The sequence below is a fragment of the Ostrea edulis genome, chromosome 6 (assembly GCF_947568905.1).
Source record: "Ostrea edulis chromosome 6, xbOstEdul1.1, whole genome shotgun sequence".
Lineage (NCBI taxonomy): Eukaryota > Metazoa > Mollusca > Bivalvia > Ostreida > Ostreidae > Ostrea > Ostrea edulis.
Genome location: NC_079169.1, coordinates 5,176,310 through 5,192,469, shown reverse-complemented (window position 1 = coordinate 5,192,469; position 16,160 = coordinate 5,176,310). Strand labels below are relative to the sequence as shown.

At 34.4% G+C, this 16,160-nt stretch overlaps 1 long non-coding RNA gene across 1 annotated transcript; it reads right to left on the bottom strand.

Moving 5' to 3' along the window:
• Nucleotides 1-4,339: 4,339 nt before the first annotated feature.
• LOC130047100 (uncharacterized) lies at nucleotides 4,340-13,944 on the bottom strand. Its single transcript, XR_008796144.1, has 2 exons — nucleotides 13,710-13,944; nucleotides 4,340-4,430 (listed from the first exon to the last, which is right to left on the bottom strand). It is a non-coding gene; the product is annotated as an uncharacterized LOC130047100 (long non-coding RNA).
• Between the last annotated feature and the right edge of the window lie 2,216 nt (nucleotides 13,945-16,160).

Here is a 16,160-nt window from a genome sequence, read left to right as displayed (position 1 = left end):
ATAAATTATCAATTCATTCTGTTTGTACTAATTAAGTTAATTTTGCCTTAAATTAAATGAAAGGTAAAAATCTTGAATATTACACATTTTTATGTTTTTCGCAATATAACAAGGTGATGTTACAATGTGTCGCGCAGATGCAGATGTACATTACAAAAAAGTTGGATGCAGCATGATGCCTTGATCTTGCATAACTGACGCCATGTCCACTGTAAAAAAAAAAAACACAACAAAACAGTTGCGGTAGCTCAGTGGTAGAGCGTTCGCTTCGTAACCGGGATGTTTTGACTTCGAGAGCCTTGCTCCCCCCCCCCCCCCGGGGGGGCAAACCTAAGACGTTAAAATACATGTAGGTAATGGTTGCTACTTCACCAAACCCTCGGCATTTAGAAGTGAGAATCACGGGTCTTTTGGATGTGACCTTAAAAACGGAGGTCCCGTGTCACGACAGGTGTTGGCACGATAAAGTACCCTCACTGCTGCGGCTGTGAGCGCTAAACATAGGTCTAAATGTGTGGTACATGTACTTCACCTACAACTGGTAACGCCTCAAGATGAGTGTAAACTTCTCGACGAGACGTAAAACAATAAATCAATCTCACAAGAATATGAAAATTTTCACTCATAGAGAAACATTACTAGCTTAGATAAAGTACCACGAATTTTAAGCCCGGCACTTCCGATTGTAATTGAGGTGGGTTTTTTTTTTAATACATTTACATAAAGATAACGAACAGTGATCAATCTCATAAATTCTATAGGGAATACAAAATAGAGAGTTGGGCAAACACGGACCCCTGTAAATTCCAGAGGTGGGATCAGCAGGTGCCTAGGAGGAGTAAGTATCCCCTGTTGACCGGTCACACTCGCCGTGAGTCCTATGTCTTGATCAGGTAAATGGAATAATCCGTAGTCAAAATCAGTGTGCCAAGAACGGCCTAACAATCGGTATGAAAAACGCAGACAGCCTGTATTATGCGAAAGCCTACCTTGACAGGGGATCATCGTTTTTAAGGTTGTATCTGAAAGATGCTTAGCGAGGGAACAGTATAATGTTGTGGTCGCCCACTTGATTTCCTTCGGGTATTCTGTTTCCCTACACGTGACTTCTTCGGCCAGTGTCGGAACCGACGAGAAGCATTAATAGAAGTTGTTGAATTTCTTTGTTAATCGTCCTAAAACAAATAAAGGTCAACGGAACTGTTTACATGTAATGCAGCGCAGGGATCGAATCCGAGACCTTCCGAGTGTGAAACGAGCACCCGCATATGTATATTGATTGATTGATTATTGTTTAACGTCCCTCTCGAGAATATTTCACTCATATAGAGACGTCACCATTGCCGGTGAAGGGCTGCAAAATTTAGGCACATGCTCGGCGCTTACGGCCATTGAGCAGGGAGGGATCTTTATTGTACCACACCTGCTGTGACACGGGACCTCGGTTTTCGCGGTATCATACGAAGGACCGCCCCTTCAGTCACCTCTTACGACAAGCAAGGGGGTAGCATTTCCCTTAGTTGGACAAATAGAAAACAAGAAATGGAAGAATAAAACAACATATTGACATTGCCTTTGTTTTTACCTTTGGTATCTTTACCATTTGAAATGAGATAGACATTTCCTCATGCATGTACCTCTGGTAAAGACTGCGCGTATAAATCGTAATAAATAAGATGTAATACGCTTCATTAAATATGTTGGCATAAATTAAGCGTCGCAGTTCTTGGCCGCATGTTTTTTCAAAATTTTATTTTATTTCTTAAGTATTTCTGCTGAGGAGAAACAATGTTCAGTAATGTGTGAAGATATTATTTCATCAAATTTCAAAATTTTGTTGCAACTATTTGATAAAATTCAATTTTCATTGTATGCATTTCATTTTACCTTTAAAATATATCGATTATTATGAAATGAATTATTGTTTGAACTAAACTAAGTCTTTTATGGAAATATATTGTCAATAAATTTGACTCTAAGGCTAATACTAGGCTTTTTTGTGATGAGAATGCATGAATTAAGTTCACACTTGTTATTAGTTATAAATAAAGAAACGTCACTGACAGACATCAATTATATTACCTTTACAGAAATAAATTAACATAATTACATGTAATTTTGGCATCTTAAAGAAAGTTCGTGCAGAACAGTATTCAAGAGAAAATAATAAAACCATGGAACTATACTACAGGTGTATTTTATTGAGAGCATTTGATTTTTAAGTGTGTATATATATAATATATATATATATATATATATATATATATATATACATATATATATACACAAATCACCAATTAAATTCAACCCTGCTTGCCTTAGGGAAAAAAATCATTATGTTCTTATGTCACGTAGTGCTGAATTGTCATATTGAACCAATAAAACACCAATTCTCTCTCTCTCTCTCTCGCGCGCACGCGCGAGCGCGCGCATTGTATTTACAATTATGTGCAATGTGACTGATTATCGAGCCGTGAAACACGTGACCAAGAATCCCCCACCTCCCGGTCTTCCTCCTCGCATTGGAGACTCCATAACAGTCTGGGAATTTGTATTATATTTTATTTGTATTATTCTTTGTATTGGGGTTTTTAGCTCATTCTGAGCCGAAGGCTCAAAGAGCTAATCATATGTGTGGCGTGCGGTGTGCGTCAACTTTTTTGAAAAAGGGCTATATCTCAAGAACCCCTTGACCAATTTTTGTCAAATTTGTCACAGGGTATCCTTGGCCCAAGGGCTTTGATTTGTACTAAAACTAGGGTTGTGACCCTTTAACAAGGGGAGATAATGAGGAAAATGCAAACAAAAGTAATGGTTGCTAAAAAATCTTCTCAAGAACCACTGGGCAAATTATCACCAAACTTATGCATTAGGATGAGGATAGGTTGTAGATAAAAAAAAATTGTTCAAGGCATCATCCTGGGGCAAAGGGTGTGGTCTCAAGGTCACTTCAAAGTTGACCCTAAATTTTGTTTTGTTAAAACTTTGATGTTTTGCTTAGTATAAGGACTAGGATCATCAAATTATGTCAGTTGATGCATCTTAGGACCTAATATCATGTTGTCTCAAAAGTAGGTCATGGTGACCTACTTTTTGAATTTCGCAGGTAATTATTATTAAATGGATTTTGATGCATATCTTGGACACTTGAGCTTATGATCATCAAAAGTTGTCAGTTGATGGATCATGGGACCTTAAAGTGCGTCATGTAAAAAGTATGTCACCATGACCTACTTTCTGAATCTTATGGCTTATCATTTATGAATACATTTTAGGTTGTTATTTCAGATACCGAGAGGTTTAGAATCATCAACCTTGTAAGTTGATGCGTCTAGAGGCCTCGAAACATATTTATACAAAAAAGTAGGTCACAGTGACCTACTTTTTGAATTTTGCTGACATTAAAATTTCACATTTTCAATTTTAGATGCATATGTTAAACACTATGAAAGCTAGGACCATCAAACTTTGTCAGTTGATGCATCTTTGTTTAACTTCAAAGCTATATCTAAATCAAATGCTAAGAGGCCTAGAATCATGAACCTGTTTCAGTTGATGTATCTTGAGTCCTCGGAGTGTGTCAATTAAGATGTAGGTCACTGTGATATACTTTTAGCTCACCTGAGCTGAAAGCCCAAGTGAGCTTTTCTGATCACCCGTATTCCGGCGTCCGTCCGTCTGTAAACTTTTCACATTTTCAACTTCTTCTCAACAACCACTGGGCCAATTTCAACCAATTTGGCACAAAACATCCTTAGGTAAAGGGAATTCCAAAATTGTGAAAATAAAGGGCCAGGCCACCTTCCAAGGGGAGATAATCAAGAAAAGGTAAAAATAGGGTAGGGTCATTAAAAAATCTTCTCAAGAACCACTGGGCCAGAAAAGATGAAATTTATAGATAAGTTTTATTAGGTAGTGCAGATTCTAAATTGTTAAAATCATGGCCCCCGGGGGTCGGATGGGGCCACAATAGGGGATCAAAGTTTTACATACAAATATATAGGGAAAATCTTTAAAAATCTTCTCAAGAACCATTGGGCCAAAGAAGTTCACATTTACATGAAAGCTTTCTGACATAGTGTAGATTCAAGTTTGCAAAAACCATGGCCTCCAGGGGTAGGTTTGGGTCCATAATAGGGACTACGGATTTACATGCAAATAGATATGGAAAATCTTCTGATATGGACCAAGGTGACTCAGGTGAGCGATGTGGCCCATGGGCCTCTTGTTGAATTTCATGGCTATATTTAGATATTTCAGATACTAAGTGACTTAGATCCATCAAACTTATTAAGTTGATGTATCTTGGCTTCTCAGAGTGCATCAGCTAAAAGGTAGGTCACTGTGACATAATTTTGCTTTTATTTCTGACAAGAGTACTGCTTACGGTACAAGAAATGCCCATCATCAAGTCTACATGTACATCGTATCTAAAAAAAAACAAAAAAAAACTTGAACACTACTTTTGACAAAAGTATTGCTTATGATATAGGAAATCTTTAAAACCTTGTTAATTGATGAATCTTGGTTAGTGAGAATTTTTGCCTGATCTACAATGTATCAGAAGAGCGATTCTAGGCCCATGGCCCTCTTGTTTAATAAACAACGTATTACTTCTTGAACAGATTTCCTTTGCCAAACGCTCGCATTTAAAAGTGAAAACCACGGGTCTTTAGGATAGGACCTTATGAAATCGGCAGGCGTTGGCATGTTAAAGAACTATCACTGCTACAGGCCGTAAGCGATAATCATAGGTCTAAATGTACGGCTTTACTTACAGTTGGTGACGTCTCAATATGAGTGAAAAATTTTCGACGGGGCGTAAAACAAACAATCAACATATTTAAACGTTCTAGACGCTTCAGCACCGGAATCGATAATCGAAGCCAGTTACGTAACGAGCGACAGACCGCTTAGTCACCGCAAGTATCAGAGTAGTGACATACATCTCACACACTGACAGATAAATCTTAATGAACTATAGATGATAAAGTCAACTTTGTTTAATGTACGAAGTATGATATGTTACAAATGACCGATTGTAAAAATGGGGGCATGCTGTTAAAAGTACACCTGCCAGGCAGCGAATGACACGGAGGACTTCATTTTGTATTTTTGTAGGCTGGATAACGTTTATGATATATTGAAATGTTTTAAAACTTTTAACAAGGTTTGCTATTCTTGTGTAAGCAATACTTGTTTTCAAAAAACCAGTTGACCATGTATATGACCGAGCTGTAGCGTTTAGAAGCTGAAGGCGTCATTGAGGTGCGCATGCGCTGCGCTTTATTGAACGAATTCAAAATGATACGTCTTCTATGCAGAAATTCTTAATAAATGTATAGATCAATTGAAATTTTACTTGTTTTGTTAATTAATATACATTTATTAAAAATAGAATAATATACATTTATTAAAAATAGAATCTTTGCTAAAGAATCCAAACCAGAGCTGCTAAATATTATTCAACACTAAACATGTCGTATTTTGAATAAGAAGAAAAACAAACGGATATTGTACATGACTTCTGGTTTTGATAAACACTTGTTATGATGGGCATCAATTTTATTTCTTTAAATATTGAGCGTTAAATTCACTCAATATATCATATTATCAATAAATACTGCAAAATTTCAAATTGACAATATCGTCCTGTTTACATGAAATCAGATTGACCATACTATAAAATAATGCTTTATGTGCTTAATTGGTTCATATCTGAAAAAGGAGGCGGTTTTTTCTAATTCTATATTAAACGTTCATTTATAAGAACACATAATACAGGGCAAGATGTGGCATAAATACGTAGTATTTTGAAAATTTTGCTAATCATGAAGCCATAATGTTATCAAGAATAAAGAAATATGACATAACAGTAACTACTCAATAGCAATTTGCATTTTAATTAAGTTATTATTTAATTACGGCATGGAAATTTTAATGCTGGAGTAATTATGATGCTTGATGTTCATATTCCAAGAAATGAGTTCTAGTCCCGTTTATTTGTGAATGTGGTCTCGATATATAAAGCTAATTAGTAACGTAAATCTGTGAATATCCACTGACAGAACACTTTAAAGAGATTTAAATATCGAATTATGCATATCCGAATAATATATGTCATCCGGTCTTTAATTTGTAGACATGCAATTTTCCTCAGATTTGTTCCTGTCTTAGCGAGACTCATTAATTTTCTCATCCATCGCTTAGTGAACTTCTTTTAAGAGCAAACTTTTGTAAATGATTATGTCAATGTGAGTGCTTGGTACAATAAATATGAGAATTTGTGGAAGACGCTTAATCAATGTCGGAAAGATGACAGACAATTAGATATAAATAACATACATTTGAATATAATTTCCGCATAGATGGAACCATTTTATTAGCATCCCATTACCACATACATATTGTGATAGAAATTCGTCATATTAAACATGATAGATACATTTGAATAAATGCACAGTTACAAAGGGACGATCGTTTTTAAATTCAGACAAATGATCAGATCAATAGATAATAGATACTTATAGATTATACTGTATCCTTAATGGACATCAATATTCAAATAATCTACAGTAACATGGGCTATATAATTTTAAATGACCTAGTTTTAAAAATGACATTTGTTTTCTTATTGAAATCATAATAAGGTATTATACATAATCACACGCGAGAATATTCTCATGAAAATAATCCAGATAGCTCGGTTCTTTTAAATTTCAAGGTGTGTATCATTCGTACCAAGAAAACTGACGTATATTAATCTTACGATCGGATGGGTTGCAAAAAATAAAATGAGAGAATAATACTATCGTTTACCGTATCAATTCATATTAAGATATTTTGATTAAAGAATCATGATCATAAAAAAGTCCTCTATTGAACTGCAATGTATTTAAAGTAACCATGTGCACTTTTCGTATTTTTTCACATAACTGATGTCACAAATGTGATTAATATAATACACAGCTGAAATATCCTGTTTCCTATAGACTGGTGTTTGTGGTTAAATAAATGACTGTTTTATGCATGCATGATTATTGTTACAGAATAAAGGGTGTGAAGCAAACTACTGTAACAGCTTGTTAGGGAGTGCATTAAAATACTATAACAGCATACACGAATGTGAAGTAAATCATCGTAACCATGGTATCAACGCATGAAGTGAAGGGTGTATCAAACTACTGTGACGTAATCATGTAATATCCTGACGCAATCAAATCACGCGCTCGTCTTTTTCCATAACCGGTATGAAGAATCAGACGTGGATCGGCGCAAGAATTGCATCAAGTCGATGCATTTCTTCGCCGGAAGCGCGCATGTGGATGAAGTTAAAAGGCTATAACCATATCCTTGTATAATGTGTTCTTTAGATTTTCACCACAGATTCAGTTTTAGTGTCATTAATATCTTATTCACGCTAATACATATTCATATCAATAGAAATTGATAGTGGTACATTTGTATAATACCTTAGATATGTGTATCTTTCATGCATTTTAAAAGCTCGCGTTTCATATTGTAACGTATAACTGTGACGTCATAGTTACATTTGTGTACACATGGCAGCCAAATCTGATGGCGTCCATCCACATACGAGGTACATTTGCAGTTACGGAAATAGCCGAGTAGGTACGACTGATCCAGACGAAGTGAGGTAAACTACTGTGACGTAATTATGTAATATCCTGACGCAATCAGATCACGCACTCGTCTTTTTCCGTAGTACCAGTAAGAATACTCGGACGTGGATCGGCGCTAGAATTGCATCCAATCGATGTATTTCTTCGCCGGAAGCGCGCAGGGCTGTGGATGAGGTTAAACGACCAGAACCGAATACCTGTATTATATGTTATTTATATTTTCACCACAGATTCAGTTTTGGTATCATCAATGTCTTATTCACTGAAGATAATACATAAACATATAAGTGGAAAATGATATGTATGATAGCTTAGATGCATTTGAAAGCTCGCGTTTCATATTGTAACGTACGACTGTGACGTCATAGCTACATTTGTGTACACACAGCAACAGACTCTGATGGCGTCGGTCCACATACAAGGTTCATTTGCGTTACGGAAATAGCCGAATTGTTACGATTGGGGTAAACTAATGTGGTGTAATTATGTAATATCCTGACGAAGTGGGGTAAACTACTGTGACGTAATTATGTAATGACATATAAAGAAGTGGGGTAAACTACTGTGACGTAATTATGTAATGAGATATAAAGAAGTGGAGTAAACTACTGTGACGTAATTATGTAATGACATATAAAGAAGTAGGGTAAACTACTGTGACGTAATTATGTATTGAAATATAAAGAAGTGGGGTAAACTACTGTGACGTAATTATGTAATGACATATAAAGAAGTGGGGTAAACTAGTGTATCCGCATGTAAAAGTATGTAATGGTGTAAGATTAAGTAAAGTAACAGCACGTGAGGGCGTGAATCAGACTACTATAACAACATGTATAGTGAATGGAGTTAACTACTGTAATAACAAGCACAAATGTCAATCTAAATGGTAGATAAATGGGTGCATTAAACTACTGTATATAACGGCATATAAGGATGCTGTAATTTATAACCTATAAAAACCAAACACGAAGTTAAATATGAAGTAAACGGTAGAAATTATTTAATTTTTGCTTTCGCAGTAAAATCTTCAGAGACATAAAATAAGAAATGGTTAACTTACAATCTTATTCTAAATTTATCTAATAAGATATGGGCGGAATTCAAAATAATGCAAATATTTCAAATGAAACGACAATTAAACAAATTCTGATCTTGTCAGGTTTTTAACATTAATAATATCATGTGAAGTGACAGAACACGTAATTTGCAGTATTCTATCATTAAAAGAATTTTAAACGCGTTTTTGAAAGCAGGACCTCAAGATGTACTGTAGACGCTATGTTTACCATACTTACTAAAACAATTTATCGAGTGTCCGCTTTTCTCCACTGATCCTGCTTAATGTATAGTGATATAGTTTTCCTAACATTACAATATAATACCTATTACCCACATATTATCTCCCTAATTAAGCTCTTTTTCTTTCATTTCTCGAAGATATATTTTAGCAATAACACAAAAATTAATGTGTACTTTTATAAAAAGATTTGTATAAAAGCAAAGAAATATTGATAAAAACAAACACACAGTAAAGATTTTGGTAATGAATGACACTTTTTGAAGATTTTGGCAGTTTTCTTGGGCGTTGAATTCATTACTTTGGGTTAAATGTATAATAGTCATGAGGTATACTTCTGTCAACAATGCAGCTGTTCCTGCATAGTATGTTTACATTACATGTAAGGTCAGTTTTCTTATTTCTTGGTTTACGGATCCGCCGACCCTAATTTCTAGGGTATCGGGGGGAAAATGCAAATTTTTACGTTGTTGTTTTTTTTTTTATTCCACTGATTCTACCCAACATGTCAAACCAAAAATAAAAATAAAATGCATTTTAAATTTTACAAATAGAAATCGTAAAACGAAAATCTATTAATATGTATTTGGTAATCACTATTCGTTTTGCGAAAGATCTTTATTCCGTATCTTTAAAAACCATGTAAACAGATATGGCCACGATGACAGTAACGATACCTATATCGTTCTTGTCAACAAAATAGATGCCATTTCATCACGAAAAAAGGAATTGATCGAAAAAAATAGTTCTCATACAATTTGCGGTATTCTTGCAGTGCTATTTGGGTGTTTACGGATGAGGGGATGGCCCTCCCGAGACACAGTTAGATTATTCTAACTAGTGACTTTATACCACAGCAGTACATGTCATGCGTATTTGAAAACATATACGTGCATCAATGCGAACAGGGAATAGAACAGTGTGAGAATTTGTTAGACGTTTTTGATACTATAATGAACGCCCGTAAAAAATATGACCAATTCCCAGATGAAACTCAGAAAATATGCATATTCCAAAGGCAGTGTCTATGTGGGGAAAGTTGGTGTCAAAATAATTCAATTGGGTAGGAATATTCTGAAATTAAAAATGGAATTATTACATAAATTGTAATAGTGCTTAAATTAGTTTATTTTTAAATTATATTTACAATATTAAATGTAAAATCTTTGTTGAACTTATACAGCATCAAAGAGAGATGACCTTACACATTTTCTCAGCTTATGTTCTACCAAAGTGTAACATAGATAATAGTTATACACTAAATTTGAAATCGGATTTTTTTTTTTTTTTTACCAAAAATTCATAACATACTAGTCATTCTAAAGAATTTTTTTTATCTAATATGTAATACATGTTTTGTTTATTTGTACTCACAAAACAATGTTAATGATTTATTGAAAATAAAACAACGATAGATATTTAGAATGTTCATTTTTTTTTTCTCGACCGACCCTAATATTTTTATTTAAATCCGTACATCAATAAATTTAAGAAATGTGGTCTTACAGGGTACATGCAGGTTTGTACATTTCCACGTTTGATCTGTGTCAGTTGACTGTCTTAAATTAATGTCGGGTTGGCTATTTTGACGTATTTTGTCAGCATTTGAGCCAATGTGAGAAAGGTGGGGGATCACAAACCTTGCACTTAGGAAGATAATCAGTGTGACAAATCTTAACATCGGCGGAATGGATGTCAATGTGTTAATTAATTTTTTTTTTAAGTTCAAGATTTAAAATGCACATGCTAATAGTTTACATAATACAAACAGATATACCTCATAGATATCAGATGTACATGTAATTATGGATATTTTGGCCTAACTTAAGATCGATACACAAGTGTGAATATAAGTGTCTGTATATATACATATTCATTGTTAATTAAGGTATAAACAAACACATCCACCACAAATAGTTTTAAAAAAAGAAGAAAAAACTCACAAAATCCAAAACAAGCAGCAAAAAAAAAAAAAAAAAAAAAAAAAAAAAAGCCAGCAAAAACAAAACAGCAATAAACAGATAATTGTGTAATGCATAACTGGTAAGTATGATTTGTATAACAGGGTCCAATTACAGTGTACTTAACTTCTAGTGAATAATCGCTTCTCATGTCATATGGAAATTTTTAATTGTTTATTAATTAAATTACTCAATTCGTACTAAATACTTGAATGAGTTTGGTCTTTGAAATTATAAACTTTTGATACATTGTTTTCTTTGCGTGAGGAAACTAAGGCATAGACATATGTATGTAAGTACAAATTATTAAGTGAAATATTCTTGAAGAATATACATCTGTACAACCAACAAACCAAAATGAAATGAACTAAGATCGCTGCAATACCCATTGTATCTGTCCAGTTAAATTTTGAATCAACGTGATGCTGATATAAATAGTTTGTCTAACGTATGTCTTCGGTACCTGTATGTTACGTCGATTGGTTTATAAAGTCAGTATTGTAATGTGAAATGGTCGATAAGATCTACGTATTAAATTTGACCTTTATGTATATAGAATTTTTATACACAGATGTTTTATATCACAATTAGCGCGATCGGATCTCCATCATGATTGTACTAAATAAATAGGTAACATTATGTTATTTAACTAATTTACTAGGATAAATTCTAAATATGGCATTTTCTTATCGTGTCACTTGAGACTTTTTCGTGCTTAAGAAACTACTGATTTCCATCTTTTTTCTTTTGAAACTTCCTCCGCCGGGAAAAAGTCCCTTCCAAATTTCGTATGTAGTGAAATATATTTAAAGTTTTGAATTGAAATAATATGGTATGGTGTAGAGAATTTCACAACGATGGGATTCTGATGATCATATTTAAAGTTTATCAATTGTAAATGGTTCAATTGTCGCAAACGACATACAAATAGTAAATTTCCCCTAAACACGCTTTATGTTCGAAGATTCCTATGTAGAAAAGTTACAGAATGATAATTTATTGTAACAAATTTATGAAATGAGGTGGGGGGGGGTTTATTATGTGCGATTTATTTAAAGGATATCCAACATGTAGATTTCTCATTCTTGCAAAATCATTTCATGTAAAACCTTCATCCCCTCAAAATCCTACTGTAGTAAAGGATTTGATTAAGCATCCCCCCCTCGCATTCTCTCTCTCTGGTGGTGGTAGTTTTGTGGACAGGGCGCTCACTTCGCAACCGGGAGGTCACGGGTTCATTTCTCGATCGTGAGCTCGCGTCAGAACCTATACATTGCAGACGTCTCCATGAGTGAGAGATTCTCTAGCGGGACGTTAAACAATATACAACCAACCATCCTTTAAGTTGTGACTGTTGCTTCGCCAAACGCTCGATATTAGAAGCGAAAGTCGCAGGTCTTTCAAACCTCAAAATCGGAGGTCCCATGTCACGTAGGCGTAAGTAAAATAAACAGCTGTCATTACTACGCTCTTGACAAAACTTACAGCTTGGGCAGTCTGCACTATAAATCTACACCATCATCATCAGCTTGTCATGTCACCGTATGAGGGGGGGGGGGGGGGATTCTTGAATGGAACATAAGATGACATATGTCAACGTAAACAAATCTCCCGCACATTAATTGACACGTGCTTACTGCATATTAAAAGAAAGGCATTGATGTCCTGTACAGGAATATTTTGCTGTTTGTGAAGCGTAATCTAAAATCAATAGCCTAGTTTTAATTCATTTCAATTCTTCACTAATCAAACATCGTGTGATAGCTGGAAATACTTCGTCACATAAGAATACATGTATTTTGACAATTTCTTCCACAAATACACGATTGGTAAATTGTTCATCCATTTTTTTAATGATAAATTTTGGTATTGTTATTTGGATGGGTTCAATTTGCTCACATTGAATAATTTGCTGAATTAAATGACATGCATGTGAATGAACACTACCGAAAATTAACTGAGTTTCATTTTTTTTTTATTTTATAGTTTCAACGTCTCCACATGAGTGAAAAATTCTCGAGAGGGACGTTAAACAAAATATTATCAATGAATCACTATTTCATAGTTTCATACGTTTTTATTTTATTGTTTCATACTCTTTTTATTTTAAAGTTTCATACTTTTTTAGTTTACTGCTTCAAACTTTATTTTACAGTTTCATACTCTTTTATTTCATCCTTTTTATTTTATAGTTTCATACATTTTCAATTTTATAGTTTCATACTTTTTGATTTTATTGTTTCATACTTTTTAGTTTACTGTTTCATACCTTTTTATTTTATAGTTTCATACTTTTTTATTTTATACCTTAATACTTTTTATTTTTTTTATTTAATTGACGGGTTTAGTCATTTTACAGTGTGGGTGGTATCTTAAAAAATCATTGTAAATTTTACCGGAAAAAAAATAATAAAAGACCAATTTCAAACGCAGAAAATGAGCATCCGCATAGATATTCACTCACGTAAAATTTATAAAACACAGTACTTTGACATCATAATAAATTCCAAGTAATCTAAAATTAGACCTTAATCATAACAAAATATGACTATTTATGCTGACGAACATATATACTGATAATAAAACAATGCATTTACATTCACAGTTCCAATGAATAGCCTTAGTTTTACATCTTTTCATCCATGTGAATCTATCGATCGTTACTTTCGTGGTTCACTTGATATTTAGTTACAATATTTCAAGAATTCTAAAACGAAAGTAGAAACATTTAATCACTTGATACTCCGGATCATAAAAAGTTTGACCTTAGTCTTATTCTATTAAAAGGAAACTACTATTACCTACCTTTGACTTATAACTGCCCCTCGGATAATACAAATGGGATATAATGTTCTATAAACATCAATGTTCTGAGACCACGTGGTCAATTTCCTGGAAGACGTGATGCCCGTTTCCAGTATTCAGTGCTCTTTGGTTTCGTGGTTTATAAATTATATAAATCAGAGCGCAAGTGAACACTGTATTCAGTGCATTTACATTTTTCTTCTACGTTATCTTTGTAATTTGTCAACGTATATTTTGAAGACATTTTCATAATAATAAAAACAAATCTTTTGATGCAGCCAAAAATTTATTCAAATACATGCATACATGTATTTCCGTCAATTTACGAGCATATAATGATAAATTCAGCATAATAAATTATTTATTGATTTATTGAAATGAACTATTTTTAGGTCATTCATATACTTTTGTAATTTAACGATGAGTTCTTTAGAGGGATCCATGTACATTTCATAGGTTGCATATGTAATACATGTATATATCACACACCATAATTATATATAACATCATACTGTATACATTGTACAAATATCAAATAGCCATACCATCTCCTATTAATACATGTTCATGATAACATTTATATTCATTTGTTATATTAGAAGTGTATACAGCATATATTTTGAAGAAGTAACAATGGATTGATTGATTGATTGTATCTTCTTTAACGCCTCTCTCGAGAATTTTTCACTCATATGGAAACGTCACCAAGACCGATGAAGGGCTTCAAATTTAGACCTTTGCTTGGCGCTTACGACCATTGAGCAGTGAGGGTTCTTTAGCGTGCCACGCCTACTGTGACACGGGACATCCATGTTTAAAACCATCTCCGAGGACCCGTGACATTTTACATCTGATGTGGAGCGTTTAGCGATGGAACTGTAACTAACTGTTTTTACGACTTCGGTCTGTCGCGGCCAGTATTCTAACCCCGGCCTTCCGCATGCGGGACAAACGCTCTAACCTCTACACCATCGCGGCGGAAGTTTATCAGTGAAGACGTATTTTTCCATGCTAAATTAAGTATACATGGCTTACAGGAATAGTGCCGTTTTCATTTCTACTGAAAGATGGATATTAAGCATACAATGAATATTTGTTTTTCTATGAACCGTCGGTGAATAAATCGGTAGAGCGCATGCGCTGTAAATGTAGACCAGGGATCGATTTCAAGCCGCGGCAAAACTGAGACATTTCGTGAAGTAATTGTTACGGAAGCATATTAGGACCGCAGCAGTATCTATTTTTAGTTTGTTATAACAGATTAATAATTTGTTATAACAGATTGATAATTTGTTATAACAGATTATTAATTTGTTATAACAAATTACTAGTTTGTTATAACAAATTACTATAATTTGTCATAACAAACTAAAAAAAGATACTGCCGCGGCCCTAATATGCTTCCGTAAATTGTTCCCTGGGAAAGCATTTGGTATTAGAAGTGAGAGTGATCCCTTGTCGTGGTTGACCTTGGTGCGATCAGAAAACTTCGCTAAATGACTCAGATTTTTACCATTCTACTTAGAGCTTATGTCGTCACTATACATGTATGTGGGGGATTTTTCGAACAGACGATCCTGATTAGAATAGGTCCTATGTACCCCTTGTTTGTCGTAAGAGGCGACTAATTGGGGGAGGGTCCTTCGAATGAGACGGCAAAAACCGAGGCCCCGTGTCACAGCAGGTGTGGCACGATAAAGATCCCTCAATGCTCAAAGGTCATAAGCGCCGAGTAAAGGCCTAAATTTTGCAGTCCTTCAGACAATGGTGATTCTAACCCGAAGCAGGACCTCCTTATATAAACATCTTACAACTTTGCATTGATTATCACGTTCTGTTGAAACTATTTTCCTCTTGAACTAGGATAATCGATCTATTTCGTTTAGAAAGGGATTTTATACTAAAATTTGTGCAACTCTCTTCATGTTTCCTTCTGCTGACCAAAATTTGAATAAACTCAGTCGAGTGTATTCTAAATAAATAGTCAATCAGTTATATTTTCAGCTTTTCCATTTTTAGGTCACTTGCGTAGACTCTGGTGACCTGTTGAAATTGGTTGTCCGTCGTCGTGCGTTGTCCGTTAACAATTGAACATTTTTAAAATCTTCTTGATAACTACCAGTCCAATTCATTTCAAATTTGGTATGAAGGATCTTTGAAACAAGGGGAGGCCTTCAGTACCCCTTGGGCCTTAGAGGCAGGGCAAAATTGACCAATTTTCAAAAATCTTCTCAAGAACCACACACATGTAAGAAATACTAAATGTATAGTGATGTAGAGCAGGAAGACCTCTACCAAACTTGTAAATTTCATGATCCCCGGAGCAGGAGTTCTGACCTCAGGGCGGGGCCAAACTTGTTATATAGTGTTTATGTGTAAAACACTTAAATAACATCTTGTTAAGTGCTATTGATACTAAATTGAAACTAAATGGATAGAGCAGGTAGTCTT